Source organism: Rhinopithecus roxellana, chromosome 3 (genome assembly GCF_007565055.1).
Source record: "Rhinopithecus roxellana isolate Shanxi Qingling chromosome 3, ASM756505v1, whole genome shotgun sequence".
Lineage (NCBI taxonomy): Eukaryota > Metazoa > Chordata > Mammalia > Primates > Cercopithecidae > Rhinopithecus > Rhinopithecus roxellana.
Genome location: NC_044551.1, coordinates 116,566,718 through 116,572,404, shown reverse-complemented (window position 1 = coordinate 116,572,404; position 5,687 = coordinate 116,566,718). Strand labels below are relative to the sequence as shown.

The window sequence follows — 5,687 nt, the reverse complement described above, 5'->3', positions numbered from 1 at the left end:
GACTACAGGTGCCCGCCACCATGCCTGGCTAATTTTTTGTACTTTTAGTAGAGATGGGGTTTCACCGTGTTAGCCAGGATGGTCTTGATCTCCTGACCTCATGATCCACTCGCCTCGGCCTTCCAAAGTGCCTAGGCAGTTACTTTCTTTTTTAATATGCAAGTGGGTGAGTCTCACCTTCAGAGACTACGATTTGATTGATTTGGACCATAGGCTGGAAATAGGCATTTTTGCAAGCTGCCTTGATGAGTCTAACACCCACTGAGTTGAACCACTGATGTAGAGCAACTATTAACCCAAGGGGAAAAGTTATTCCAAACATTTTTCTAAATAATCTAACAGGTAAGGATTCCGGAAGAAGTAAGAGTATGGCATGAACATAGAGAAGCAACAAAAAGCAAGGAATTATGCAACCATAAAGTGAATGCTCAGTCTCAGAGATCAGAGGCTTAAAAAAAGGATAGATTAAAACCTAAAAAGAAAGGAAAGAAAGATACCAGCATGCTGAAGAAAAGAGAAGTTCCCAACCCTCTTCTTGCTTATTCTTACAATATAATACACAGCTGGGCCCACCTTAGCACATCCTAATTGATACCAAGTTTATCAACTCTTCCATTAATGCCAAACTAGATTTAGCACAGTTAATGATGAATTGTCTATACCAAGTGTATCCCTTGCATAACTGACTGTGTAATGGCTAAAATTGGGAAATGGGGCAGAAGTATTGGGTGGCTCTAAGGATCATCAAGGATTCAAGATTACCTTGCACACACACACAAAGGAACCTATGCAGATGACAGTTTAGAACAGAGAGTAACCCCAAATGACTGTGTTACATTGTGGCCACAGTTGACGGAGACCTTAAACAAGGAATCTAGAAGATTTCTAAACATAGATACAACATCAGGTGGATGCCAAATGATTATGGAGCCCCTTTTCTAAGTTTCTAAGAGTTTCTAACTCTTAGAAAATGAGGTTCTTCTGCCTTCCTGTGATCAACTTTCTCTGTTGCCAGTTAATGCTGGAGCATGAATTATTAATCTATTCATCAATTTGCTCTATTATGAGCTGGTATGATTAAATACTCACTTTTTTATGCTGTTTTGAAAAAAAAATCTAACAGGTGAAATAGATTCGAGAGTGCAGGATGGAGTTGCCAGAGAAAGCTGCAAAGGAACTCTTAAGTTGGCACTGATGCTGAATGAAGTTTGAGTGAGAGGAGAAGAGAGAATAGAGAAGGGAACAAAGGGTGGAATTAGCTTGGTCTTGGGTGGAGGCAGCAGGGAGACAAAGCATATGCCTTTCTTCTTGAGCACAGAAGGTCCTGGGAATTAGGCTGCAGCAAGCATTGCCAGTCCCATCTGGCCCACAGCTGCTTCTGGTAATCATCCAGGTTTATCTCCTGCCAGTCCAACAGAATTCCTGATGAGTAGTTGAGCTCAATAGCTCAGTTCCACTTCAAGCTCTGAATCTGGGATATGCCAATGAATAGCATCTGAACTCCATGAGAACCATGGAACTCACTTAGTGCCCACCCACCCTCCATAACATCTGCATCATATCTCCTAGGAAAGTTTTAGAAGAAATTAATATATTTATATTCCGAAAACCAAAATAGATTTCTTAGAAGTATCATGCCAGGTATGTTCCAATTATTTCTCATCCCAGGTACCAAGCATCACTGTTTCTTTGGCAGTTCCAACACTCACCACCCAGTGGTGGACCATGAACTGGGACCCAAAAATCATTCCCAGCCAGCTTCTAGACTCAGTTTTGCGAAACAAGTTGATCCCTGGTTTTTCAACCACAAAACATATGTTAAAACTTTTATTTTATTCCCTGGAACATATTACCAAGTGAAATGAAGCAACGCATGTAGTATTTCTAAGGGATAGGTCATTTTAAAAACGTTGCACCCTACTTACTAAGTAATAAAAGTTACCACCTACACCACTTCCAGTATTACTAAACTTACATGAATACAAACATCTTCCTAGAGTAGATGCACTATTACTCACTGAAGCTGATTTATAATAAAATAAAACATAAGGGAAAGAACACTGAAAGAGTCCTGAGTACTATTTTTGGGTCCTGCTACAAACTGCTTATACTAATTACCTTGAACTGTTACCCTAACTTCTCTGAACCCTATTTCCCTCATCTATAAAGTGTTAAAAGTAAACTAAAAACACATATAGGTCATTTCCAGGTCTGACATGTCTAGACTCTTGGATCTAGATTGCTTAATTCCCTGGAAACACCTTGTGTGGACCAACTGGGAACACAGAATCATTTCAGGGACTATAGGAAGTCACTATACAAGTAGCATTACAAGGCTAAATACACCTATTAATTTGCCACTTGTTTTCCACTAAATCTCCATTTTAATTTGACATTAGTTCTAATCCCAACCTGCTAAAATATGAGAAACCCATGTCCTTGGCAGCTAATCTCCAAATATGGCCCCTAAATGAGCCCTATCTTGCACTGTTCACATCTTTATGTAGTCCCCTCCCCTCTCTCCCTGTTTAACCAATATAATGCAACTGAAATGATGTTGAGGGACTTCCAGGCCCAGGATATAAGAATCTTTGCACATTACTCCTTGGAACACTTGCTCTGGGGGAAGCTAGCTGTCATCTAAGAAGTCTGACTATCCTCAGATCACCAATGCTATAAGGAAGGACAAGCTAGTCATGTAGAGAGGACACATGGAAAGAGAAAGATGTCTGACTAGAGCCCATCAGTTCCAGTCATCCCAAATGAGGCTCCACACATGTAAATAAAGAAGCCTTCTTGCCTATCAGCCCACTCAAGCCTTCAGATGACTGACTCCAGGCCCAATAGCCATCTGACTATGTAAATAAAGAAGCGTTCTTGCCTATCAGCCCACTCAAGCCTTCAGATGACTGACTCCAGGCCCAATAGCCATCTGACTATGTAAATAAAGAAGCCTTCTTGCCTATCAGCCCACTCAAGCCTTCAGATGACTGACTCCAGGCCCAATAGCCATCTGACTATAACCACAAGAAGAATCAGATGAGAATCACTCAACCGACCCCAAGCAACCAAGAGAACTATAAGAGATAATAAATTTATTTTAATATAACTGTAATAATAAATGGATGTTTTGAAGTGATTTTTCTTTACAGATAATAGATCAAATCAAACAATATCCCAAGACCCCAAATTTCTACTCCCTTTTAAATATTCTTAGAAAAACCTGTGACTATGTAAAAGGAAGGTTGCAAAGTGATCTTTATTGCAACATTTTTTGCAATGGCAAAAAAACTGGGGAGAAATGTTCATCAGCAAGAGAATAAATAAACCATTATGGTATATCTTTATTGGGAATACTAATAAACAGCAGTTAGGAATAGTGACTTGCAAACATGGACAAATACCCAGAGTTACATCATTCAGTAAAAAAAATACAAACTGATATTTATTATTTAAATATAATTTTGTTTAAAAATGTATTTTTATGTTCCTATATCTGGACCATAAGAAAGAGTGACAGAGAAGGTATAGTACATTGCATGGTAATAAATGCTAAGATGAAAACTCAATCATGGAAGGGAACAGGGTTTTCTGGGGGTATATGCTTTTTTAATAGGCAGATGATATGGTTTGGCTGTGTCTCCACCCAAATTTCATCTTGAATTCTCACATGTTGTGGGAAGGACCCAGTGGGAGGTAATTAAATCATGGGAGCAGGTCTTTCCCATGCTGTTCTCATTACAGTGAATAAGCATCACAAGATCTGATGGCTTTATAAAGCAGAGTTTTCCTGCACAAGCTCTCTTTTTACCTGCTGCCATCCACGTAAGATGTGACTTGCTCCTCCTTGCCTTCTACCATGATTGTGAGGTCTGCCCAGCCACGTGGAACTGTAAGTCCAATAAACCTCCTTCTTTTGTAAAATTGCCCAGTCTTGGGTATGTCTTTATCAGCAGCATGAAAACAGATTAATACAGCAGAAAAGTCTGAATAAGAAAACTACATTTGAGCAAAAGCCTAAAGGAGGTAAAGAAATTAGCCATGAAAGACATCTGAGCAAAAAGTGTTCAAGGCAGAGAAAGCAAGTTCCACCCTTCTTGTAACCCTAACTGGGCACTGATTTTACTTAGTAATTTTGAAATCTTCTTCTCTAAATTTGACATATTAATGTATTTAAAAATAAAAATTAATACAAAATACCATTTTAAAAATTGAGTAATATTCCTGAAGATGCTAAGACATCTTCTGAAGTGCTGATGCAGGAATATAAATCACCAACCTCAAGACTGCATACAAAATGTATACTCTCAAAAATCTATTAGTGATTTTAAAATTCTCATTAAAGCAAATAATCTAAATATCTAGGTGACCAAGTCCCCCAGTATAAAGTTACTTAAGCATAGGCATATTCACAATTACTTCTCTATCATAGGCAACCATCCATTGTCCTTCTTCTTTCCAAGAAAAGATCTTCACCAGAGTATATCACACATCACACTATTCTGAATCAAATATTCAGTTGCAAATAGGTAGTTTCCAGGCAGAAAGGACGTTGCCTAAAAGCTGTCCATATTATAAACAGTTCCTCTTACCTCCACTTTCTTCCTTTTCTTTGCAAGAAGAATGCCCATCACTTCTTTTTTAGGAATGCCCATCACTTTTTTTTAATCTTGAGATCTAGATCCCTAGTTCAAAGAATTTGTAAGAAAAAACTCAGCTCATATATCTGAATCTGTCCTAGAAGTGACATGCGGGGATAATAATTTATGAAGGAAGCAATTTTTAAATTTCACCTGGCTTTTGCCACAGCCTTCTCACTTTTCAAGAGTTTCCTTATTGATTAGGGTGTTAAATGGGATTTCTGGCTGCTTCAAAGTGTAAGATACTATTGGGCCCTTCTAAATTCCACAGATGATGCCCTGGCAGCAGTATTAAAGGGAGACGCTGCTGCATCACATTCACATGTGAGTCCCTTACAGCACTCCTCTGCCTTCTGGAGGAAAATTCAGCATTGGGCCAGTGAGAAGCCAAAGAGCCCTGGGAGTCATACATGTATTCCCTGGGGTTCTAGAGTTCCCATATGAATTTTTAAATTCTAAAAAGAATTACATAGGCACATTGTAGAGCCTCTGGATGACCACCATATTATGAAGTATTGCCCCACAGTATTGCCTTTGTTTGCATTTATGGTCTCTTTAGCATCTAATAATATCACTTTAATTATCATGAGATAGTGAGAGGTGCATAATTATGGTAGATCTCATTTTTAAGCAGAACCTTTATTAAAAATCAAATTGCATAAACCTAAAATCAAATAGATTATATTAAAAGGAAAAGTAATAAACACTCAAAGCTTATCCCTTCCTAATTATTTTACTATTATATATACCCTTGAGATTATTTACATCTAATGTATCTGTATGGAGAAACATGGTGAATGGTTTCAAACACATGGAATGGTGTGCTACTGCTCATTTTTTCCCGTTCTTTATTCAGTGACATCATGGTAGCTTGAAATCAGCAAACATTGCAAATCAGGATTTGACTTATTGCTTCTTGATTGGCTAGACCTAAGAAAGTGGTAGGAAAATGTTAACAATGGAGATTAAATTTCAAAGTGTGTCTTAAATTTTTTTTAATTAAAAAATATTCCTCCAGTATTCAAACACTATTAGCTGATTCAGTAA

At 38.0% G+C, this 5,687-nt stretch overlaps 1 pseudogene; it reads left to right on the top strand.

Annotated features, from left to right (window-relative positions):
• The first annotated feature begins 373 nt into the window (after positions 1–373).
• Positions 374–950, top strand: LOC104676687 (annotated as a pseudogene).
• The last annotated feature ends 4,737 nt before the right edge of the window (positions 951–5,687 follow it).